Source organism: Aedes aegypti, unplaced genomic scaffold (assembly GCF_002204515.2).
Source record: "Aedes aegypti strain LVP_AGWG unplaced genomic scaffold, AaegL5.0 Primary Assembly AGWG_AaegL5_hic_scaff_407_PBJ_arrow, whole genome shotgun sequence".
NCBI classification, from domain to species: domain Eukaryota; kingdom Metazoa; phylum Arthropoda; class Insecta; order Diptera; family Culicidae; genus Aedes; species Aedes aegypti.
In genome coordinates, this window is record NW_018736074.1 from 94,789 (window position 1) to 122,513 (window position 27,725).

The 27,725-nt window shown below is 37.3% G+C and overlaps 1 long non-coding RNA gene across 1 annotated transcript in view; it reads right to left on the minus strand.

Moving 5' to 3' along the window:
• Positions 1 to 25,617, minus strand: part of LOC110681094 — a 51,105-nt gene extending 25,488 nt beyond the window's left edge. The window contains exon 1 of the long non-coding RNA XR_002503093.1: positions 24,606 to 25,617. This is a non-coding gene — a long non-coding RNA (uncharacterized LOC110681094). The remainder of the gene's footprint in view (positions 1 to 24,605) is intronic.
• Positions 25,618 to 27,725: the final 2,108 nt, after the last annotated feature.

Consider the following 27,725-nt stretch of genomic DNA (forward strand, 5'->3'; position numbering starts at 1 on the left):
GTCCCAGTGAGGATGTCATGCCAAGAAGAAGAAGAATGCTTATATTTCTTCAGAGGTTTCTCTAGAAAATCTCCACAAAGATTCTTGCAAAGATATATTCAAGGCACTCTCCAGGAATTGTTTCAGGAGTTACACTAAGATTATCTCTTCAGGCATTACTAGAGATATTTCTCCAGATTTTCTCTCAGATTTCTCCAGAGCTTTCTCCGTGGGTTCCTCCACGGATACAAACAAAGATATCCCCAAGTAGTCATCTCAAGATTCGTCCAGGAATTATTTCGAAGATTTTCAAAAATTTCTCCAGGATTTTTCTAGAAATTTCACCGAGGATTCCTCTAGAGATTACTCTAGATTTTTTCGAGTGATTCCTCCAGGGATTGCTCCATGAATCCCTCCAGGAACTTATTTATGAATTTCTCAAAAAACTTCTTCAAGAAAGGAGTTCCATTCGGGGTGGAAACCTGGAGGACTTCTTCTTCTATTTGATGAAATACCTGGAGAAATTTATAGAGGAATTCTTAGAGGAATCTCCGGCGGATTTTTTGGAGGCCCAGAGCCAGACCGAATCTCTGAAGAAATTTCAAAGGGAATAACTGAAGGATCACCTGGAAAAATCACAAGAATACTTCATGTAGTGAATTTCCTGGGAGAATTCCGAAGGAAACTCTCGAGGAACTCTAACTCGTGTAGTGAATTTCTATTTCAGGGAATCTAGGAATCTTTATAATAATTTATCAAGTTATTTCTCTCAGATGAATTTTTGATGGAATGTTCGGAAGAATTTCTGGAGCGATCTCTGGAAAAAATCTCAGAAATAATTCCTAGAAAAATATCGAAAGAACTACTTGGGGAATTTCTCGAAAAAATCACTGAAGCAATCCTTTAGGAAATTGTCGTAGTGTAACCTAGAGAAAGCCTTGACAACATCTCTGCAAAAATCATAGAGATTTTCCTAGAGGAATTCTTTGGTGTTGGGGGAAGAATTTTTGGAGGGATATAAGGAGAAATCGCTTGAAGAATCTCTGAAGGAGTATTAATTTCTGGAAAAGTTTCCTGATGTATCCTTTGGATTGATAAAGATTTTGTTGCATGAATCTAAAGTTAAATCGCTGGAGGCATTTCGGCAGAAACTCCTGGAAAAATCGCTATAGAAATCCCTGCCGAATATTCTAGTCAGTGAAGGCTAGAAAAGTTATAACTCAAATAAAAACTATCGTACCGTAGATTTATCGTACCAGAAATTTTAGAGACTTAATACTCAACTGTATTTTAAGCAAATTTTAATTATTTGGAAAATATTTTCTACATTTCTCAAAGTTGTAGGAACTTATTATTGTTGAATATTTTGAGGAGAGCCTAAGTATGAACAAATTCCCTTCACCTGAAATACAAGTTTATTTTTCCAAAGCTGGGAAATTTAAGATTCACGGTAGGTACAGTGTTCTTCATATTATGTAAATAGGTTTGAAATGCATCACTTTTTGAAAGACAATGAGGTTCTAAATGGTTGGTAAATGGCTGAGCATGGCGTACCATTGGTACCTCGCGTACCTGAAGGAATAAAAAAAACCCCTTTGTGCGCCTCACCTGCCCAGCAACGGGACCTTAGGGAAGATCGGGTAGCCAATCCCGGTGGGAGCTTTGGTCGTATGCTGACAGGGAAGGGCTTATGACAGGGAAGTCGTATGCTGACAGGGAAGAGCTTTTGCTTCTGCAAACCTGGAACGTCTGTACTCCATGTTAGGAGCGGCTCACAACAGCGTGTGTTCCCCATGTCAGGGGCGGCTGAAGCCGGAAAAGGACTCTAAGCTGAACTGTGCACTATGGCCCTCCGAACATTTTGGGGGAATGGTCCCCCAGAAATTTGGGGGGTTGGTGTTAGACCCCGCAAGCCAGCCGTAAAAAAAACAATCAACGAGAGAATACGAACCGGGACAATCGGCGAAGACCACAGCGACGTAAAGGGACTAGCAATTGGAAGCTCGGTACGTGGAACTGTAAATCTCTCAACTTCATCGGGAGCACACGCATACTCGCCGACGTGCTGAAAGACCGCGGATTCGGCATCGTAGCGTTCCAGGAAGTGTGTTGGAAGGGATCAATGGTGCGAACGTCTGCGGCGACACACACGAGCTGGGGACAGCCTTTATAGTGATGGGTGATATGCAGAGGCACGTGATCGGGTGGTGGCCGATTAATGAGAGAATGTGCAAGATGAGGCTCAAAGGTTCTTCAACTTCAGCATAATAAACGTGCACAGCCCTCACTCCGCATGATGATAAAGCCGCTCTTTACGCGCAGCTCGAACGCGAGTACGACAGCTGCCCAAGCCATGACGTCAAAATCATCATAGGAGATCTAAACGCCATAAGGAGGAGTTCAGACCGACTATTGGAAAGTTCAGCGCCCACCGGCTGACGAACGAAAACATCGACTCTGACCACTATCTCCGCCCAAAACTCTCCTTTGGTAAACAACGTACGGTACCGACGGCCACCCCGGTATGACCTAGAGCGGCTCAAGCAACAGGATGTCGCAGCGGCATATACGCAGCATCTCGAGGCTGCATTACCGGAAGAGGGTGAGCTGGATGAAGCCCCTCTTGAGGAATGCTGGAGAACAGTGAAGGCAGCCATCAACAATGCAGCTGAGAGCAACGTCGAGTACGTGCGATGGAGTCGACGGAACGATTGGTTCGACGAGGAATGTAGGCAGATTCCGGAGGAGAAGAACGCAGCGCGGGCGGTCATGCTGCAGCAAGGGACCTGGAGAACGTGGAACGTTATAGACGGAAATGGTAACAGCAGACCTCTTTCGGAAGAAAAAACGCCGCCTGAGGGAGACGGAGGGCGAGGAGATGGAACAGCTGTGCCGGTCTCAAGATACACGTAAGTTCTATCAGAAGCTCAACGCATCCCGCAACGGCTTCGTGCCGCGAGCCTAGATGTGCAGGGATAAGGATGGGAGCATTCTGACGGACGAGCGTGATGTGATCGAAAGGTGGCAGCAGCACTTTGACGAACACCTGAAGGGCGCTGAGAACACATCAGGTAATGAAGGACGGAACAACGGAGAAAATGCCTTCATCAGTACTGCGGAGGTAGGAAACCAACCAGCCCCACTTTGAGGGAGGTTAAGGATGCCATTCACCATCTCAAGAACAATAAAGCTGCTGGTAAGGATGGTATCGGAGCTGAACTCATAAAGATGGACCCGGAGAGACTGACCATTTGTCTGCACCGGCACAATATGAGAAACATAACAGCTACCGGAGGAAAGGAAGGAAGGGGTAATATTCAAGCGATCACCATTCTAAATGCGGCCTACAAAGTATTATCCCAGATCATCTTCCGTCGTCTGTCGCTTGTAGTAAGAGAGTTCGTGGGAAGTTATCAAGCCGGCTTCGTTGACGACCGATTGACAACGGTCCAGATCTTCACTGTACGGTGAATCCTCCAAAAATGTCGTGAATACCTGGTCCCAACGCATTACCTTTTCATCGATTTCAAGGCGGCATACGATAGTATCGACCGCGTAGAGCTATGGAAGATCATGGACGAGAAAAGCATTCCCGGGAAGCTCACGAGACTGATGAACGATGGAAGGTGTGCAAAATTGTGTGAAGGTTCCAGGCGAATACTTCAGTTCGTTTGGATCCCGCCGGGGACTACGACAAGGCGATGGACTTTCGTGTGAGGTAACTGCAGCTAATGGATTATTTTACAACTTTCTTTTAAGGTTTTCACAATTTTGAAATTATTCGAGCAAATACATGCACACACCAGTATATATGTGGCCTAACTGTGACCATGTTGTAAGATTTGCAAAATATTAACATTTAAAAGTTTGTTTGAACTATCGTTAATTTAGGTCCCACTTGCCCTGGGGTACTTTACTGCCCTTTCCCAACAACAAAAGAAAAGTAGCGATTTTCAACAAGCCTGTCTTGATTGTCGTTGACAGGCTGAAGTTATCTTGCTATTTGTTTCACATTTCGTGTATAATATCTCCGTCTCCCTCCAAGGTCACTGAGGCAAAAATTACGTAAGAATTTCAGAAGAGAACGCTTGGGAACTGATTTCTTGATTGGTTTTCTTTCTTTCATAAGATTCTTATGAAACACAAAACATCCGATATTCACAAGAAATTCTTGTCGTTATCATTACAGATCTTGTATCTTTATTTTCTTAAATTCAAAAAGCGATTTTCTAAATACATAATGATTACACTGCGGAACACGTTTTTGTCTCCAGCACCAAAATACCGCTATTCACTTAATTAGGGGTTGCTGAATCCATTGCCGTTTTCAGAAATATCATAGCACGTCTAGTTTTTGAGATGTTGATTGTTGAAAATGCAAAAAATTACCATTTCAGCCAACTTGCATAGAAGTTTGCCAGTTTGCAAGGAAATATATTGGCTTAATTTGCCACAGAATTCAAACTCTATGTGTATAACAATACTTATCATCAAAGTTTGTATTACTTTCGATATGGAAAAGTTATTTTTTGATGGTTTAGAGAATTGTTGTATTTTGCCATATAGAAGAAACGAAGAATTTTGTATGGAGACTGCAAGCATGTTAAAAAAAATCGGTTTAATCGAAATTTAATCGAGTAATTTCAATCATATTATGTCTGAAATGAAAGTTCAAGTCCTATTTTGCATGTTTGGTGGATTAGATTACAAAAAAGTATGATAAATTGTACTTTAAATTTCATGTAAACATTAATAAAAACCAGTGTTTTATACAACTTTGGCGACCTGTAGCTAAAAATTGTGACGTGCTGGAACATTTCTGAGAATGGAACCAGATTCAGCAACCCCAAATCTACTAGAGACACGCAAAAATGTCATTTTTGTTACGCTGTGTTAATGGTCCTAGAGAATTCCATAATTGATATCTATGATGCTTCATAAGACTATCTTATAATATTATATACCTATTCATATTATGAACGCAATGATCGGTTAAAATTCACAAGTTTTTCTTGTGAGTCTCATTAGCTGCTTCTTATGTCTTCATTCCATGAGAAATTCCCATGAAATTCTTACCCGTTTGTTTATACGAAGACGACTCTTTTTCACAAGTATTACACAAGTGGGGCCCAGATAGCCGTAGCGGTAAACGCGCAGCTCTTCAGCAAGACCATGCTGAGGGTCGTGGGTTCGAATCCCGCTGGTCGAGGATCTTTTCGGGTTGGAAATTTCCTCGATTCCCAGGGCATAGAGTATCTTCGTACCTGCCACACGATATACACATGCAAAAATGGTCAATCGGCAAAGAAAGCTCTCAGTTAATAACTGTGGAAGTGCTCATAAGAACACTAATCTGAGAAGCAGGCTCTGTCCAAGTAGGGACGTAACGCCAGAAAGAAGAAGAAGAAGAACTAATCATTGTCACACGCGTGCTTCTGAATCTCTATCGTGAAAATTATGTTATTAACATCGCTCACTGTAATTCATAAAATTTTCGTATGAAATTGTTACGAAAATCGTACTCCGTTAGATGACAATCAATTCGTATGTTTACCAAATAATCATTGAAACAAAATCAAAAATTAGTTTACAAGCACCTAAGAATCAGTTCCATGAACATTTTGTTCCCACTAGACAATAGAAATAATTGGAAAGCATTAATCACAAATGGTTTAAAAATCAACGTTGACCTTGTTTTGCCTAAATGACTCCAAAGCTAGAATCGTAGAGTGAACAGGAATATTAATATTGAAAGAACTTATTGATTAGCACATCGCTCATTCGAAACAGCAATTTATTACCCACTGTCATCAGGTTTTATACCCAATTTCAAAAACGAACAGTTTATTACTTCATCAAGCACGCTACACGCTTCTTTCAACGGCAACAACACTTAGCACGCTCCGTGGTCAATTAACTGCTGGTCTCAGCTTCACGGAGCGTATAAAGTGGCTAAGCGAACTCTGCTCTAATGTGGTGTTGTAACACTTCAGTGAGCTCCTCCGCCTTATAAATCACTCCATTGCCGGAGTAATGAGTCTCCCGCCGAATGATTTACTTCAAAACAAGCTCTTATTTCACTAGCCCCTTAACTTTTCGTTCAATTTAATCAACAATCAAAAATTACTCCGGCAATGGTATCACATGCAATACACACACACAAGTCTGATTAAATATATGCCGCGGCACAGCTGGTTGATAAATGCAATTAAAGGAAAACTGATTAACACTCTCCGCCTGATCGACTAACCGAAATTGCTTCGACACTTTTTCGATTATTTTCGGCGACGACGACGACGACTGCTGTGCAGGTCCAAGCAGATTGATACGAAATTGAATTAAAAAGCGGCGTTCGATAATTCATGGGAACGTCACATGGTTGGGATGGTTACACTTTGATACCAAAGAAGTTCTACGACGTTATCATAGAAATATTTCACTGAACCATAAAATTTCCACATTGGTTAAGAGGAGAATGGATTCTATTCAGTAATCAACAGAAATTGAAGAATTTACGGGTGACGATCGAATATTTACATCCGGTTGGTACAAGAATGCATGGAGCAAAGCGTGGTGGCATGGTCAGGTGCAATAGGATCTGGAGAGCATGGGCCAATATCGAAGTTAGAGGGCCACAGCCATGGACCGAGTAAACTGGCATAACATTGGAGAAACTTAAAAGTAGATTGGAGTACCTTTTACCTTTTAATTCCGCCCCTTAATGCTTATCTTTGACAGATACGCGTATTTCGACTACCACTTGCAGTCTTCTTCAGTGTCTGTTACTCGTATCCACTCGTACCGAAAATAAAAATATATATATGTAAAAGTAGCTAATGCAATAACTAGGTGTAATGGTGCAATAACGCACATTTTTGAAACTTTTTTCTGTAATTTTGTTCATATCTCCGTTTGGTGAGATGAGGCGTTGTCTCCTGTCAATTGACGCCGTTACGGCGATCCTAAGTATATTGACAGCTATAGAAGGTATGTTATTCACGGCTGTGCATTAGTATTAACCCGTATAGACCTGAGTGAAAGCAAAAATTCCAAAACCCTCACCGCTCAGCGAATTCTTAACTGATTCAAATGATTTTTTGTCAGTTCACTGGCCCACATATCTAGTTTCTAAAAGTGACCAGAGGAAATCGGAAATATTCCTGTGGCCTGAGTTATTCCGGTTGGTCACTGGGTCAAGTCGGGTGAAAAAGAGCTATTTTTTGGGACATGCCATGTTACCTTTCTTTATTTGCAATGACAATCATTTTAATTTGCATAAATCATCAAGATCTGATATTCAACATTATAATATGAAGAGTTTTGCACTGTTTGAAATTTACCGGATATGGCCATTCGGACGTAATGCCCTGAAGTACCGGCTATAGATTTGTTGGATACTAAAGTGTTTCAATTCTCGATAAGTAGAAATCAAACATAATTGTGCACTAAAATGCGTTCCCATAAGCTTGGTACAGATGTTCAGATACAAATTGGCCAATTCAATCGTTGCTCAAAATGTTTACACTGATGAAATTTTTCTAAAATTCCGCCATGAAGTGGCCACATTATAGCCGATTCCGGAAATAATCTGTGACTTGAAATTTGCCTACCTTCAGGGGCACTAACGCACAGTACCCTTCTCACCCGACCTGACCCAATGATCCACCGGAATAACTCCGGCCACATGAATATTTCCGCATTCCTCTGTCCACTTCTAGAAACTATATATGTGTGCCAGTATACTGACAAAAAATCATTTGAATCTATTAAGATTTCGCTGAGCGGTGAGGGTTTGGAATTTTTGCTTTCACTCAGGCCTATACAGGTTAATCGGTAGTAATGAACTTTTTCCGGATTTGTATGGCATTTGGCATATTTTAATGGCAATTTAGGTAAATTTAGGTATTTAGGATAACAAAATATCGGTAGCTTAACAAAATAATTTGTTACGTAACCGATTGGGAGGTCATTTAATGCATTTGTTATATTTATGAGGAGTATTTTTCATGTTTCTCATCACAACCCATTACCTCCCTCAGAAATAAATAGCCGTGCAAGTTGTTTTTTTATATATACCGTTAAGTCACCGTCACCGTGCGTTCTCCATTCAACGTGCACATATACAAATTCCTACAGAATATTTATACAGTTTTCACAAATTATTCTTTTGTCAGCAAAATACGATAAAACTGATGAAATGAAGTAGTTTTTGTTACAAATCATTTTGAAAAACCTAGTTTATGTAGGTAGTCAAAATAATGTGAATTCTGTTTGATAATGAGATTTTTCAACACTCTTAATAGAAACGCCAAAAATTCACATTTTTCATTTCAACGACAGAGTATAAAATTTTTCAAAATTCCAACAAGTATTCACTGTGGATACTATTAGTAAGATATATGAGTATGAGTATGAGTAAGAGTATCGTATGAGCAATGAGATTTTGTGCAAATTAGATTTTTTTATTGTGTTTCAGTCGAAACCCAAATGCACGGTGAATAGATCCAGCATTTTACGCTGGCAATAAAACAAGGGGTGATTAGATGTTGACATTTATTGCCTATGTTTTTTTTTATGGCTACGTCTTAGCAGGTAGTGATCTGACTTTGTTGATTGAATTGTCAAAATTGTTTACCACATTTGTTATGAACTATTACGTATTAGAATTTTGCAACTATTCGTAGTCTTACACTATTTCAAGAATTTAATGTCTATTTCTTATATTTTAGGTATCCGGATGATGAAATATCTCAGGCTAGTGTTGATAGATTTATGAAAATGTCGCATAATTTTGCGAGCTTGTGGAATAGTATTACGAATCTATGGTAAATTTTGGGGCAAGCTGATAAAGTCTATTTTTTTTCTCAAGTTCACCCTTCGAAACCCAGAGGAGCTGTAAATTTATTTGCATGTTCCAGATAACCAAACCAACAGATTAAATCTAGGATTGAATCGACAATCGCAAATTCTAAAAATCTGAAAAATGATTATGCAAGGGACAATGCCGATAGTTGACATAAAAAATCGACGGTAATAAAAATATAACTTGCTATCTATAATTTTGGCCCGATCTTATTCTCTACACCCTTTGGAATCTTTTCACAATCGCCGTAATGTTGAAAAATCTTTTAGAGATTTTTATACAAATTCTCTCAAGAATTCTTCCAACAATTTTCAAAGAATGCTTAAAAGAATTTCTCCAAATTTTGCTTCAGGAAATCCTTGAGAATTGCGTAGAAATCCTTGAGAACGTTTTCTCCCAGAAATACAATTTTATTGAGGGATTCTTCGAACAAATTTAGTTTTTTTTCTATGATTTTTTCCAGCATTTAATCCAAGTATTACTCCTGCAGTATTTTCTAACATTTCTTAAATAGTTTCACAAAAATTTCCTTGCAACCTTCAAAAGTTTTCCACACCAGTTAATACTACAGCATTCTTTCAATAACAATAATTCTTAAGAAAACCCTGCGGAATACTATATTGCGATTGATTTTTTCCATTATCTTAGCAAATTATCTAGAAAATCTTCTAAAGCTTTCTCATGAGTAGAAGTTATTTCAAAGATCCTTGTTCATTAAGGGTGGCTTTAGAACTTACACAAGTTTCATCAGATGTTACTTTTGGATTTTTTTGTCATTTCTATGGAGACATTTCTGGAATGATACAGAAAAGAACAAGTTTTACTTTAGAAAATCTCAAAGAATTACTGGTGAAATTCGCTAGACAAATTTCCAGCCTAGGATACCATAGGGTTAAACCTTTTCTTACCATCACTGTGTTGGGGCCTTCCTTAACCGAAGGGTCTGGGTTTGATTCCCGTTCAGTCTAGGATCTTTTCTTAATGGAAATTTCCTTGGCTTCCCTAGGCATAGAGTATCATCGTGCCTTTCATACGATATACGAATGCAAAAATGGCAACTCTGGCAAAAAAGTTCTAAGTTAATAACAGTGGAAGTGCTCATAAGAACACTAAGCTGAGAAGTACAGTATGGCCCATAAAAAAATGCGAAAATCGTCATATCATGTTTTATGGTAGTTTTTACATCGAAAATGTAAATGAAACATAAATATTATTCATTACTTGTATTGTTTAATCTATAAAGACTTAGTTTTTCGCTTTGGACATCGTTTTTATCTGCTACTTTTACCTTACCAGAGAGGAATCGGAAGCATACATACAAATTTTATCATGCGGACGTCGAGTTCAATATCTGTGTGATTAAGGCTTCTAAAACATCAACGATGGCGTGAGATTATTCACAGGCCTTGTCTCCAGCATACGCCCATATTAAATGATAGAATCGGTTCATACCTGGGTAATTGGAGACTTAAACATATTTTTCGAAAAAAACGGCTCATTTTGGAGAGATTTGATTGAATCGTCATATAAGTGTGATAAGCGGCTCCGTTTTGCTCAAAACCTATGAGCTAGTATTGATATAAGTTGTCTCTAACCGAAGGAACAAATTTTATCCTCAAAAATCTGTTATAGGCCTTCGGTTTTTATTTTTATTCAACTTTAACTAAAAATAAAGGCATATCAAATCTACAAGACGCAAATGCCCTCAAAACTATGGCCCTGGCAAAATATTTGATTGTAATCATGAATAACACGTTCTCTAAAAACTCCTCCATCAACAATAAAGTGTGATTTTTGAAGGTGGAAAGTTCATCACCAGAGTATACGACAATCAGACGCTGTTTCTAGCTTCGGGCGGAAAAACCCTTTGAACTTATTTGCTTTATTACATTATTTTGGACAGTAAGAAAAATATGACAAAAATTGTCCTGGATAGCGAAGTTGTGTCAGAATATACTACAATAATCAGAAATTATATTCACTATCAAAAACAATGAAAATAACGCCTGTGGATGCTATATTCACGTTCAAACAATTTTCGCATTTTTTATGGGCCATACTGTAGGCTATGTCCCAGGGGAGACGTAATGCCAAGAAGAAGAAGAACTGCACTGTGCACGAAATATATGCCAACGTTTGTCCTACCCATGGTTTGGAACGTGGACGCGCCTCTGCCTCGAATGTACAATTATTTCGAATTACATTGCCCCGTTATAATACAAATGCTTGATGTCAAATAAATAAAATAAATAAATAAGTAGAATTCGCAACGATGTCATTCGGAGTTATGGGTCGTTCGGGGATATGGAACTCGAAGTGACGGCATTCGGGCTGATGGCATTTGGGGTAATGGAGTAGAATTGGAAAAAATATATTAAAATTTACGTTGGCATGATCATTCAAAATTGCAATAGTAAGGACTGTTTATTTTATAAAGTGGACACTTTGTTTATGCTATATCTTTTTATTTATTGATAAAATCTTAATCGGTTCTCTGTATATCGTTCAACTGTTATTCTACAATGCTATGAAAATATAAGATATTAGAAAATGCTTTTGGTTGAAGAGCTAAATAGTTTTTCCAAAAACTCCTAAGAAAAGCTGTTCGTCAAAGTTTAACGTTACTTTTCGCATAACAAAAATCCTAATTTTTATGAACAAATTGTATGTTTGTATCCTTTACTGTTCTACTAAAGGTATAGCTTTAAAAAAAATAATTATATTCCTCCATTCTCTGACATTAGGTAACTTTTATCCATTTTTGGCCAAATTTGCTGATACACCATCCTTTCACTCGCAGCAAAAGAGAAAAGTAAAAAGCGTGTTCAAAACTAGTTTGGATTACTATAGAAACTATACGAGAGCTAAATTGTGAGTTTAAACCACAGTCCTAAGTATAAATTTTACTGTTTATGGTAGTTTTACTAAAAAGTCTCATACTTTTAAAATCATATATGCATATTTATCGATCCACAGCAAATTGTGAACGGTTTTCTCCGAATTTTTCAATTGGTAATCTCAGAATAATATATTATGAAAATAATATGTGGAAAATAAAATCGATATTATTACAGCAGTGTTGCCAACTTTGATGATTGTCAATGTACTTTGATAGGTCTTCTAAAAATAAAGCAATTGTGTTTCTATTGTGCTTTAAATGTGACGTGGGGACCTAATAAGTGACTCTATGAAGACGTAAGTTATTTTTCATATTAATACTATATTAGCACTTCCGTCAGGACGTACTTTTAACCAAAAAATTCTACTCATATCAATTCCCTTCAAATTTAAAAAAAATTTCCTTAAAAATATGCGGGAAAAATGATTTTATTATATTCGTAAAATTGTTGCTCCAAAAATAATTTGATTTTTTCCATCACGCTTCTTATTGATGATGCTTTCGAAGAACAAGCCTTTTTTTAAAATATAAAATATAAATTATCGAATTTTCCAGCCAATCTCTTACAACCATTGATTTTGATAACCTCCAAAAATCGACCGTTCTAATCGTTGTTCCACATTCGTGTGAAGTTTCATTATTTTGGAGAATTTTTATTATCATAACATTGTACAACACTAGTCGGACGATGTGCAATAAATCGATTGAAATTTCATTGATAAATTAAAAAGATACAGCATGCACAAGGTGTCCACTTTATAAAATGAACAGTCCTCAATACGAATTATATTGCATTATGTAAACCATACACACAACCCGAGCAAAGTCGGATAACTGAATGATATCATATAGATAACACATTTAATAATCGCTGTTATCATTTTGATATTCTGTTACCAATGACAACCGAATGATAACAAAATTTGCTATCATTGTATCCGTAACAGACATGTTTGATAACAGTTTGATAACAAAATATGTTATCATACATCTTTTCCATATTTTTTATAAAGCTTTTGTTAAGCAAAGTAGACTTTTCATTGTACAGTATTTTTATAAATTGTTTGGAGCTTAAGTTTAAGCCAGAATACTCATCTGTCTAAAATTTTCTGTGATTTATGATTTACGCAACAAAAAAAGTGATCTACACTTAGTTATCAACTTGAACTCAGTGATAACAGAATTTACTGTTACTTTGTTATGCGACGAACAAATTTGAGTTCTCATTTTTGTTATTTTGGCTGTTAATTGAACCAAGATGATAAGAAAATCAGTTATTAAATGATAACATGGTAAGAAGATTTCTTATCATTTTGTTATTCAACTTTGCTCGGGTACCCGTGCAAAGTCGGGTAATTTAATTTGAATTGAATCGGGAAATTGATAACAACTTTAATTATCACTGTTATCATTTTGATATTCTGTTATCAATGATAACCGAGTGATAACAAAATGTGTTATAATTCTATCCGTGACAGACATGTTTGATAACAAAATACGTAATAACACATTTTTTCCATAACATTTTTATAAAGAGTGCATTAATAAAAAAAAGTTGTCTTTTCGTCATACAAAATTTTGTAAAATTGTTTGCAGCGTAAGTTTAATCCAAAACACTCATCTCTCTAAAAATTTCCGTGATATATGATCATAATCTTCAAACAAATTTGAGATCTCATTTTTGTTATGTTGGTTGTTAATTCAGCCAAGATGATAACAAAATCAGTTATCAAATGATGATAACCAAGTAACAAGATCATTTTGCTACTCAACTTCGCTCGGGTAGTTAACCAAATTGGAAATAAAAATAAGACGATTCTTCGTTCACTAGACTCGATAATATTTTAGTATGATATATTTTCTTGAGATATGATAAATCAATAACAAAATGATAACAATGACGACATGATGTGTAATAAACTTGATATCAGTCTTTGCAACTTAGGTCTTAGCAGTCTTAGGTCAACTTGTATTCTTATACCATTTGTGTGGCATTTTTGTTTATTTTGTACTGAAAGACCATTCTGTAATAATTTTTTAGAGTCTCAGCTGAACAAATGCCAAAAAAAGGCTTGAAAAGATTGCCTGAGAATTTCTAAAAGGAAGCCCAAAGAATCCACAAACTATACAATTACACCCGTACACCCCCGTTAATTTGAACGGTACCTCATGCAAACCTTCGGGGTTCATTTTTAATTTGAACATCTAGTCACCCTAGAAACGTGTTTCTGGTTACCTCTTTCACTGTTTTGTTTCTGCGTTCCATTCCACTTTTCTCCGTTTCATGAGCTAAATGACGTTTGAACCATTTTTAATCTGAACGATGTGCAAATTAGCAGGGTAAAAATTAAAAAATGTTCAGATTAAATGTGGTCAAACCAACGGGGGTACCCGGTACTACAAATCTATGCCAAGGTGCTCAAATATCCGCCATATTTAGCAAGACCATGCCGAGGGACGTCGAAGATCTTCATTGGGTTTAAAATTTACTTCTACACGAATGGAAAATGCTTATTTGTCAAATACCGTGCACGCCCGATAATTTGAACGACACCTTCATTTTATCTTGAACGTACTATAACCCTACAAACAATACAAAAATGTGTTTCTGGTAACCTCTTTATGGTAACCTCTTTGCCTTTTTTGTGTCCCATTTCGCTTCACACCGTTCCACGAGCTGAATAACGATTGAACCATTTTTAACTTGAACAATGTGCAGATTAGCGGAGTACAAATCAAAATGTGTTCAGATTAAAAATGGTCACCCGGGGGGGTGTACCCGGTAATGCGCTCATTTAAAAACTGTGGGAGTGCTCATAGAACACACAAAGAACTTTCTAATACCTATAAGAAATCCATGCAAGCTGCGAATACCGTGCACCCCCACTGATTTGAACGGTACCTCATGCAAACCATCGGGGTTCATTTTTAATTTGAACTTTTAGTCACCCTACGAACAACAGAAAATCGTACTTCTGGCTACCCCTTTGGCTGTTTTGTTTTGATTCTGCGTTCCATTTCACTTTACTCCGTTCCATGAGTTGAATGACGTTTGAACCATTATTAATCTGAATGATGCGCAAATTAATAGGGAAAAAATAAAAAGTGTTCCGATTGAATGTGGTCAAACGAACGGGGGTCCCGGTATCGTAAAATTACGACAACTCCTTAAAATCTGTTTCATTTACATTTTAAAATTAACTAACTTAATTAGCTTTTAAACAATGCACATCGCAGATTTAGGATGCCTCGCGCATTATCCGTCGAACGGACATTTAATAAGTCATAAATTTTGCACGCTCCTCAATTAACCAGTCGTGTCGAACAGTCAGCCACCTATCCGATGTCGGTCCTCGATTCACCGTCGATGATGTCTGTTATGACGTCTCCTCGACGATGGCTGTGTCTGACTGTAGGCTCTACAGTATGAACCAGAAAAAATACGAAAATGTTTTATGGTTGTTTTTAAATAAGAACTAAAATAAATGATGTGTTTTATTTATTGGTTGATTAGTTTAATATGTTCTCTGTTTTCCGATTTGAAAAGATTTTTTTCTGTTACTTTCCTCTTACAAGAGAGGATTTGGAAACGTCAACGATGGGGTAAAATTCTTCACTAAAATTCTAAATATGATGGAAAAGATTTATATCTAAAGGCGCTGGAGACCAAAACACATTGGTGGAAAATCTGAAATCTATTCAAAAAATTTAAAACGGCCATTCAAGTCACCATGCAAATGTTTGAGTTCACCCCTCAGTATGGTGTATCAGACAATAATTTGGAATTTCTTCTTTAAGTTGTAGTTCAGTAGTTATATCACACGGTACTGCGATTTATTCAAAGTGTGTAGGTTAGAAAAACACATATGCTCTACATGTCGAAGCCATGTTATAATGAACTTATTATAGAAAATATATTCACCTACAAAAATGATGGAAAAACGCCTATGTGTGATAAATTTAAGCTCGTAATATTTTCGCATTTTGAAAGGCTATACTGTATCCAGGACACTCCGACCCGGATCGTGCCTCAGTGTGATTCACGAATTCCTTTTCTGGCTTCTCTATATAGGCGTATGGCCCAAAACCTAAGCAGGATGGGTACCGTCGAAGCAGAGAAGCACTTCGAACAAACTTTATTTAATATCAGTCGTAAACAAATGTATAAAATGCAAGCAACATAAATATAGATTTTGGTGTCGTTATATCTGGAATTACGTTTATTGTCTCTTTTGCCTCGAAAAGTTGGCCACCCGAATGATGGAGCATTTTCGCTCCCAGCCTTTAGCTTGATTTAACGCCGATTACGAATCGTGACTCCGATGATTTACGTTGAGCTTTAGATAGAACAACCCGTGTTATTGCTGCTGTTTCTAATGGTCATGCAAACAGAGGCCCTTGTCAGTGCAGTGGAAACAAATTTCAAACTCGTGCGTCAATTATTTGAACAGCTGTCTTTAGAGGGTATGCAAAAATGCTGCCGCAGGGAATAAATTCAAAAAATAATTAATCAACACAATTCTTGCTTGGCACGCGTAGTGACGTTGAACACTAATCGATATTTGCTCAACAGACTGGCTAAGGTAAATGAATGAATAATGGATCAAATAATTCACATCACTTTCAATAACTTATTACAAAGACGTCCGGTCGGATCTTTAACAAAATTGAAGCTGATAAAAAAGTCTAACAGTATTAGCCTAGTACTAACCATAAAGGGCACACGAGGAAACACTACAACCAATTGGATGAATTACTTGCTTTTCCCATGATGGGGAAGTAAAAATTTCCATCATCGTCAGGGGCTTTCATATTTTTGATTTTTAAATAATTGTTCTCACTTCTTCCAAATCAGTTCCCCAGGAATTTTCGAAAACGTTCTCTTTATTGAAAATGCTTTTGATCTCATGAGTAACTTGATTTTCGATTAAACTAGCGAGTCTTTAATTGAAATTGTGCGTGCTTTCAAACTGCATAGCAAGTTTTTAAGTTATAAATTGACACTTGTATTGAGCTGTTCGATAATCAAATCCGCATGGTTATTAAATTATTTAACTCATTACGCGTGGTAAAGATGGACCAATTATGGGTGAAATTATGAAAAAAATCCACGTGCTCAGCTGGGATTTGAACCCAGGACTCTTGTATGCTAGACGAGCGCTTTACCAACTAAGCTACCGAGCCACTTGGTGACCCAATAACTGAGTTGGTTACAAGTTTAGAATTCAAATCCCTACAGACCACGCGGATATGGGTTATGAAAGAGGTCCGAGATGGACAAATTGATGTGAAGATTTGCGAAAAAGTTACACGTCTTCTCAGTGAGAATCGAACTCACGACTCCCCGATCTCTAGTTGGGGCGCGTTACCACTACGCCATGAGAGGACTCATGAACGCAGAAGTTAATCTGAATTCGATTTCAGCTCAATAATCACGTGGTCCTTTTTCGCGCTCTCGGGCTAGGCATTGGATATATATAGAAAGCGTTGTGTTTGGATGGGCATCTAATTCTTCCGAAAAAGGTGCCCTTTGCGAAAGGACCACGTGATTATTGAGCTGAAATCGAATTCAGGTTAACTTCTGCGTTCATGAGTCCTCTCATGGCGTAGTGGTAACGCGCCCCAACTAGAGATCGGGGAGTCGTGAGTTCGATTCTCACTGAGAAGACGGGTAACTTTTTCGCAAATCTTCACATCAATTTGTCCATCTAATCATCATTGTTGCCAAAACGAATGACGGGCTACTAAGCTTTAATGTTAATTAATGTTTTAGCATAAAGCAGCATATTCACTGCACTATGATTTCCCATGATTTTAGAGGATGCCCTGCTCGAGGTGTCCGGTGATGATGATTTCCCTTATAAGGAATCACTTAAGAAATCCATACATTAACTACAGTCTACAACTCGTAGGATGCCCGAAAAAAAGTTATTGAAAAAAGACAAAATTACTAAAGGAATTTCTTAGAAAATTGATAGCAGGAATTTTTATCGCAAAAAGGGACTTAAGGAACAGGGTGGCTTGCCACAAATCTCTTAGAAATTAGTCTAACATTATGAGGTTTATTGAAACTTTCAACCTGAATCTCCTGGAGCAAATCCATGTATGTACCCGAATTCAGAAACATGTATGTACCCGAAGAACACAAACTTTCAATACTTTGAATATTTCTTTAGCAATCAGAAATATTTCCAAAACGCATCATTCGCATCAATGCATCCGGAAATTCTGCGGAAATTGACTACAATAAATATTTTAAAAATGTCTCTTGCCTTCGAGTATTTTTTTTTTAAGATTTACAGGACTACTTTTGTTTACGAAATTAGCATAGCAGTAAAGAAATCTGTGGAAAAAAACATTTAGCAAAATAAATGGGAAAGGGGTAGGGATCAGTGAATCAATTGTCACCCAACACGCAGCAACAAATACATTGTCATCTCCTATTCTTGTTGCAACAATTTCGTTCCGCAACATCAGTTTATCATCACTTGAACAAAATATGACAATGATCGATCACCACGTGTGCAGCGATTTTCTGGGTTTCGCATTGCAATTTTCGAGAACTTTCTCCGTGTTGGTAAACATTGACACATCATCGAACAGCATCCATAAAACAAATTTGGTATTGTGTTCAAAATAACTGGTTAATCGCGAGTTGAAAAGGCTGCAACAATGTTGCGCTCTGTGATTGTCATGACAATTTTGCTTTTGATTGTATCCTTAACCACAACAGTTGGGATAAACGGTTGTGAGCGAGCTTGCTTTGTTGTTTGTTTTTCGTCTGTTTTGATGACAATTTGATTCACTGGTATGGATTTATTAGGATATTCATGAAGAAATTTGAGAAGATATTCATTAAAACATTTCTTTAGAAAAAACCGATATTGAATACCTTTACCCTAAATTTAGAAAAAACTTTGTCAATTATTGACAGAATTCCATATTGATTGAATTTTTATGCAATTTCAGGGCGAAATTCCTAGATACATTGTGGCTGAATTCTGGAGAATGCTACTTGATATCAAGAAGAATTTCTAAAGATGATTCTGGGGTAAGAATTTAGCAATCGTGTTTGGATTCAGGGAGTCCAAATTAAAGAAGTAAAGTTGTTTTCGAAACTAACAATAATCGTTTTTGATTTTTTTTATTTCAGAGATGATTTTCAGCAGTAAAATCACATCTTTATGAAAATTTCGGAACATGAGGCAATGAGGCTCACCGTAGTACTTGTTTTGCTGCATTCAGTTGTTTTTCATTAGCAACATTATAGAAAACAGAGATGGAAAACAGTGAAAATGATCAATTTCAGCCGAAATTACGGTACCGACAATATGGACATCAACAGTTCTACCACAATAATTAAAAATAGTCTCACAAAAAAAAAGTTTGGAATTTCTGCAAGTAGGAAAATTGGTTTCTACACCAATTTGTTTGGTAGTATCATGTTGTATCTGTAGGAGTTCATGAAAAAAAATATGTTAGATACATTTACCTTCAGTTAAGATTCCATCCGTTTTAACGCCATTCATTGTTTTTTACAAAGGACAAAGAAAAAATAACAAGAATTGTTATAGCAAATCCTACAAAAACCACTTAAGCTTTTAAGTGGAATTTCTGGAAAATTTCTTCGAGAAGTTTAAGAATAAATTCCAAAATCCTATAGTAAATCTGCAGGGTTATTTTTAAAGAATCATTTAAAGGAATGTTTATTTATTTTAATATTCTTAGATAGGCATGTTTAAAAAAATATTATTTTCAAGAGAGTTATGAAGGAATGCGGAGAGCAACATCAAAACGACTATTAGAAAACAAAAAAATAAACAATATTTCTGTCAAAAAGACAACCTCCCTCAAAAATAGCTAATAACATTTTTCCAATTAAATCTGGCTTATTTGCTTATGAAAATCTTGTAATACTCCACAAGGAAGAGTCCTAAGAATAACACCTGGAAGAACCATATAATGTTTTGAAAGAAATACTGGATAACTGTTGCTTCGATTTTTTTTAACCCTGAAGAATTTTTGAGATATTTTCTGAAGGATTTGTTGAAGGAATCTGAAGAGAAATATTAAGAAGAAGCTCGAAAGCAAAGTCGGAACAACTTATGGTGAACTCCTTGAATAGTTTTTGGAAAAAATGGTGATCTTGAAGATAGTTTTCTCCATACTCCTTGATTAATTGTTGTTTGTTTTACTGTTATACACCACGCAAGGATTCCTTAGTCATTCCAGAAAATCCTAAACAAATCAAAAATGAACAACTAGATGATATTTTCAACTAACGATTGGAATTTATATGTGATAAGTACGTAGAGGACATTCTTGGAGAAATGCTTAAAATAATTTCTTAAGCGTTATTTTATAAAACATAAAGAAAGTTCAAGCAAAATCTGTTTGATAATGACAACTAATCCCAGGAATGATTAAGGTAGAGGAGTATTTGCAGAAAGCACTGAAAAAAATATGAAATAATTTATAAAGAAATCCTCGTGACAATTCTCGAAAGAATCTCTTAAAAACGCATGTTGAATACCTCAAATATTCATGAAAGAATCATTCCTGAGGAGTTTTTTGTAAGAGTTCTTGAAGTTATTTTTATTGGATAGACAAAAAGTGAATATATTTGTTAATGGAAATTGAAATTTTCAAATACCACTTATGTGCAGCGATATGAGGTAAAATCACAAACAAATAAAATCTACGCAAATTATGAAACCGTGATTATATCGATCAACTACTTAATAAAACAAGAATTTGCTAGGGGGGCAGGTCGTTAGGCCAAATTCCGTAAGGCCAAATGTCGTTAGGCCGAAGGCCATTAGGCCAAATGCCGTTCGTCCAAAAAGGTTTTTAGGTCAAAATAACATTTAATCATTTATTACTTTTTCAAATGGCTAACACATTCATCAGTGTTTTTCCTTCTTTTAATTAATGGCTGTTCTTTCTAGTTATATATCACAGCGAATATTATAGGCTTCTAGGTAATACAAAATATCCTGATCTAACGATGTCAGGATTGTCATCCATTCGACCTGAAAATTCATTTCGCTGCTTCTAAGTAATGCAAAATGTCCTGACATATCCCTGTTAGTTATCCATTCGACCATACGGTTCATTAGAACTATCGGCCAATTTCGGCCTAATGGCCCTTTCGGCCTAACGACCCTTTCAGCCCAATGGCCCTTGGCCCAATGACATTCGGCCTATCGGAATAGCACCAAAATCACAAACAAATAAAATCTACGCAAATTATGAAATCGTGATTATATCGATCGACTTTACTTAATAAAACAAGAATTTGCTAGACACCCTCCTAGGCCCCCTCCAGAAAAAAATCCTCACTACGCCAATATCTGTCTCTGGTTACCATGAACGGAAAGTTTAAGTGTGTCGTACACTTCAGGTTAATTATCAGAACTCTAGGTCTGAACGACTTCCTGTAAGAGCTGGTGTTCCTCAAGGCAGCATTTTGGGATCAATATTATACAATATTTTCACATCTGACTTACCTGAGCTACCTCAGGGATGTAAAAATCTTTGTTTGCGGATGACACAGGCCTCTCCACCAAAGGACAAAGTCTGCGTGTCATCTGTAGTCCTTTGCAAAAAAGTTTGGATGCGAAAATATAAGATTTCTCCATAGGTATTGGTATAGTACCAATGAGTTACATAGAATTTCCAATGTTGAAACATTAGAGCAAATGTCAAATAAAATAATTAATAATTTCAGGCAAAAATCGTTACAATCTTCTATTGCCACGATTGATGCGTTATATACTTAGGTTATGTTAGGTTAGGTAAATTGAAAAAGTGTTTTTTTCTTTTATAAGCAGGTGAAATCACCTCACCAGTAAAAAATCTGAACTGCTACGGCAAATGAAATGTAATATGTTGTTAACAAAATGTTAATAAAATCTTAAATTTGTTTTACCAAATTAGGATGATAGTGTTGTCTAATAACACAGAATACCTATGTATAAGAAATGAATGTAATGTTTGTAATGATACTAATAAATAAATTAAAAAAAAAAAAAGTTTAAGTGTGATTGATGAAGAGTGGATGATAGAAGCAAGTGAAAGATACAACTACAAGGTACGAGGAAAAAAACGGGCCTGGGGGATTGAACCCTTGACCTTCATCTTATTAGGCAGAAGCGGCTCACCAGAATGTACTTAAAACATGTAAATCTGTGATATCTCAGACCAGTCATATACACACCATAATTTACGTTAAAATTAGCCTTAAATGTAATAAATCGACGAAAATGATTTGCGTGCGGGAATGACTGTATGACCCATCAATTGTCAATTTTGGTCAATCCAATGTTAATAAAATTAGCCATGTTTTTTGAAAAATGTCATAACTTTAATTAAGAATTTAGTAAAAATATTGAAAAAATGTTTTTTTTTTTTTCAAAATACCTATTAAGGGCTCATTCATTTATTTCATAACGCTAAAATTGGCTATTTTGGACACCCACCCACCCCCTTGTAACGCTTTTGGTATGGATATTATTCTGTTTTTATATGGGCCGTAACATCGTTTGGACACCCACCCACCCCCTCCAGCGTTATGAAATTTGTGAATGGGCCCTTAGTAAATTGAACTCATTGTCTTTCGAATGCAACATAGCGAGCTTCAAATAGACGTGCAATCAAAAAGTTATACAGTTAACTCTCCCTTACTCGATATTCCGTATCTCGATATCGAGTTAGAGAACCATAGTAAAAGATGGTTTTCATGGCTAACTCGATGATCCCTTGGATCGCTGTTGCACAGGTTTTGTGTTCTGTAACTCGATACCTCCCTAACTCGATGGTCCCTTCAATATCGAGTTAGGGAGAGTTGACTGTATACAAATCACTTTTGTATGTTTTTGAGGGGGTGAACCAAACTTTTTCACGGGAGTATAAGTCTTGCTTGTCTAAAGCTTTAATATTACTCATATCACTTTTGTTAAAGTGAAATAAATAATATTCTAAACAAAGCCCTTTCCAACGAATTCCAGATTTCTCTTTTTTTTGCAATTGCTCATCTTATTAGGCTGTTCTTGATCACGCCTATCGGTCATGAAACGGCCTACTTTCCTGCACTGAATTATGCAGTGCAGTTATATAGTCTTTATGGAACTGAAACCAGTGGTGTAATGATTCATTACGCAACGCTTTCTCATTATGCAACTGTTTTGAGTTGAATCATTACACAACCATTTTTCAGGAATTGTAAAATAATGGTGAATGCATGCCCTCGAGTGGTCTTTTACGAAATTACAAAAAAATGTTGTACACAACTCGTTGCAGAACTCGATTTTTACAGCACTCGTCGTAATTATTCAACTCGACAAGCCTCGTTGGATAAATGTACGACTCGTTCTGTCATTCTGATCATTCATCATTCTGCAACTTGTTGCGTATACTACTGTTTCATAATGATTACTTGGGCTGGGGAAAGTCCAAGTAAACCAAATATTCCATATTTGATCTCTTCTGTGTAACATTTCCAGAGACACTTCCAAATCTGATGACAGCTCGAGAAAGAATGATGATCAATTTTGCGGGCATGGCCTAATCATTTGTGAATAGCAATGCCAACCTACTACATTCTGGGAACTTATATTCACTTGAGAGACCTTTCAAAACGACCTTGAACAAACGTTCAGTTTTGTCGTCATAAGTAAAAAATATGTGCTTCTTCTCTTCAAGATGTTCGAGAAGAAGTTTAAGAGTTTCCGGCAAACCGTGACAGTCTCCTTTCTTTGCGATTTGCAAGAAAACCAAGATTATTCCCCTCATGGAGTTCAAGATCTCCTGCTCAAATTCCCCAGATTCAAAATAACTGACTACGATAGGCGGCACTCTTTGCTTTCTCACATGAATGTAAGAGCCTGGGCTAGAGGCTGCTTTAATTTGATGTTCAGAAAATTTGTTCAAAGCATCGAATTGATGCAAATATCAGCATTAAACATTTCCAACTTGGAAGAAAGTTCGCATTCCGGAGAAACGTTCTTTCTTCCGTTTTTTGCTACGTTTAGTGACAGTTTTAAGCCCCATTTTTTTGAAAAGCAGTTGTGAATTCATAGATTCACCCTTCCTTTTGTTAGTAGTTGCAACTATGTTCAGTGAATAAACGAAAGGAGGTCCCTTCCTTCTGAGAGGTTTTTTTCCCAAGACGGTGTCCAAGAAGGATTACCACTGCTAGACTTTGCTAACGGGTCCAACAAAAAATCGAAAGCTTCACATAAGTGTCGGAAAGATAAAAAAAAAGTACTGAAAAGTACAATTTTGTAGCACTGAGAAGTATTGTTTTATTGCCTTAGGTAGTTTTAGAAACTTCCGCGAGCTGAATGTCATTATTTCCAATTATTGTTTCATTATATTAGTTCCACACGAGCCGTTTGAAGAAAATAGTGTAATATTAGTAACGACTGTACGCCTAATGCATAGGCACAAATTCTCGCGAACTCAATTACCCCAACTCAAGATTATCCGGAGTATTTCTGAATTATCTTTGGCCTAATCACATATCGACATACAAAATGAAACACAGATTAATCATTTAGCAGTTCTTATTTGAAGAAGCCTTAAAGCCTACAACTCTGATACACTACGACCTTGCTAGTGATGAATGAAACCCCCATTCAGAATCACCTTGAAAACAGACACGCAAGAGTACGCTCAAAGCATTTAAACCTCACCCAACATTTTTACGCATTTTCGCGGCAACATAAACACGTTCTTGTTCCCTTTGTGTGCATCACCTTCTTCCGCTGTCTGTCTGTCTGGTCTGTCGGTCTTCTGTTTGGGGCGGTCTCCCCACAGTCATAAAAGCATCATAAGAAAATGACATGATGGAATATAACCTACCACTTTACAACGTCGCGACGGCAATTCGCGAGACTGCTTGCCAAGTCTGCTTTTCTTGCCGTATGGTCGGCAGTCCACTTCCTCACCTACGGATTGTGTGTGTAAGTGCTTCCACCTCCGCCCTCCAAACCAAGCGTCAACCATAAAGAGAACGTTGTCTCACGCCTTGCCTTCGTTACCCGGTCAGTTGACGACGCAATCGAAGGGCTTTTCGATAGACTCTCATGCACCGCACATTGAACTAGTAATACACTTGGACGTTAATGCTCAGCATCCGTCGAACTCGGCAGCAGTATTTGCCGGTCTAGTTCGACTGCACTACACTACATACGTATCAAAGACCCCCTCTTACGAAATCTCCCTTTGGGCATCACTTTTCAAAGCTTCACACATCCCACTAACAACAATGCAGCTCGCAGAATTATATAGGTCAAAGACTTTTCGGTTTCGGAAACTGGTTTCGACCGCTATTCAGAATTTGCCATCCACGGAGCAGAATACGGAGGCGACTCTACAAGTTCGCGTGCTCTATTCAATGCCACCAACCAACAAATCAACGACGAACGAACTTCAGAACGACGACGCGCGGATATACGATCAAAGTCGAATCGGAAGATGCTCACTTTCGCTAGAATAAGCCCAAACAGCAATCAAAAAGACATCTATACAAACAATATTATATCTCGCAACATCCGCTCCGGCTCCCACACGTTAAGGTAAGCGCGAATTCTCCACCGCAGCTCTCCGGCCTTCGGTGTTAAAGTTATGCTTTCTTGTTTAAGTTGTTATTGCTGCTGTTGCTGCCTTCGCACGATGACACGATATGCGCGAAAAGAGTGAGACAGCTGAGCTTCTATTGCATTACATACATAGAGAGGTACTCCGCCGCACCGGGTCGGCATTTGGATCCAAGTCTTCAAAGGTGGTTCAAAGAGCGGAACGCGCGCGCGTATTCACGGGTCGATTTCCATGACTGGCCTCGGCGAAACTCGAAACTCGACTGGTTCTACCGAGCGCTGCTTCATCGAGTATTATTGAACTCAACAGCAGCAGCAGCAGCAGGAAAGCCGACAACTTCGAACACTGACTCTGCTCCCGAACCGAGCCCCAACATCAGCAAGCAAAGCAGAGAAGATGCTGTTGAAAGTTCGCGCTTCGTTTCTCATACAATCTCCGTTTAGTCGATTCGGTGCTCTCCTTGTGGAGTAACTGAGAGAGATACTTTTTTCAGCACAGAATTCATGTTTGATTCAGTTTTGATGACGATTTGAATTGGGTTTGGATTGGATTTGGATTGGATTTGGATTGGATTTGAATTGGATTGGATTTGGATTGGATTGGATTGGATTTGGATTGGATTTGGATTGGATTTGGATTGGATTTGGATTGGATTTGGATTGGATTTGGATTGGATTTGGATTGGATTTGGATTGGATTTGGATTGGATTTGGATTGGATTTGGATTGGATTTGGATTGGATTTGGATTGGATTTGGATTGGATTTGGATTGGATTTGGATTGGATTTGGATTGGATTTGGATTGGATTTGGATTGGATTTGGATTGGATTTGGATTGGATTTGGATTGGATTTGGATTGGATTTGGATTGGATTTGGATTGGATTTGGATTGGATTTGGATTGGATTTGGATTGGATTTGGATTGGATTTGGATTGGATTTGGATTGGATTTGGATTGGATTTGGATTGGATTTGGATTGGATTTGGATTGGATTTGGATTGGATTTGGATTGGATTTGGATTGGATTTGGATTGGATTTGGATTGGATTTGGATTGGATTTGGATTGGATTTGGATTGGATTTGGATTGGATTTGGATTGGATTTGGATTGGATTTGGATTGGATTTGGATTGGATTTGGATTGGATTTGGATTGGATTTGGATTGGATTTGGATTGGATTTGGATTGGATTTGGATTGGATTTGGATTGGATTTGGATTGGATTTGGATTGGATTTGGATTGGATTTGGATTGGATTTGGATTGGATTTGGATTGGATTTGGATTGGATTTGGATTGGATTTGGATTGGATTTGGATTGGATTTGGATTGGATTTGGATTGGATTTGGATTGGATTTGGATTGGATTTGGATTGGATTTGGATTGGATTTGGATTGGATTTGGATTGGATTTGGATTGGATTTGGATTGGATTTGGATTGGATTTGGATTGGATTTGGATTGGATTTGGATTGGATTTGGATTGGATTTGGATTGGATTTGGATTGGATTTGGATTGGATTTGGATTGGATTTGGATTGGATTTGGATTGGATTTGGATTGGATTTGGATTGGATTTGGATTGGATTTGGATTGGATTTGGATTGGATTTGGATTGGATTTGGATTGGATTTGGATTGGATTTGGATTGGATTTGGATTGGATTTGGATTGGATTTGGATTGGATTTGGATTGGATTTGGATTGGATTTGGATTGGATTTGGATTGGATTTGGATTGGATTTGGATTGGATTTGGATTGGATTTGGATTGGATTTGGATTGGATTTGGATTGGATTTGGATTGGATTTGGATTGGATTTGGATTGGATTTGGGATTGGATTTGGATTGGATTTGGATTGGATTTGGATTGGATTTGGATTGGATTTGGATTGGATTTGGATTGGATTTGGATTGGATTGGATTTGGATTGGATTTGGATTGGATTTGGATTGGATTTGGATTGGATTTGGATTGGATTTGGATTGGATTTGGATTGGATTTGGATTGGATTTGGATTGGATTTGGATTGGATTTGGATTGGATTTGGATTGGATTTGGATTGGATTTGGATTGGATTTGGATTGGATTTGGATTGGATTTGGATTGGATTTGGATTGGATTTGGATTGGATTTGGATTGGATTTGGATTGGATTTGGATTGGATTTGGATTGGATTTGGATTGGATTTGGATTGGATTTGGATTGGATTTGGATTGGATTTGGATTGGATTTGGATTGGATTTGGATTGGATTGGATTGATTTGGATTGGATTTGGATTGGATTGGATTGGATTTGGATTGGATTTGGATTGGATTTGGATTGGATTTGGATTGGATTTGGATTGGATTTGGATTGGATTTGGATTGGATTTGGATTGG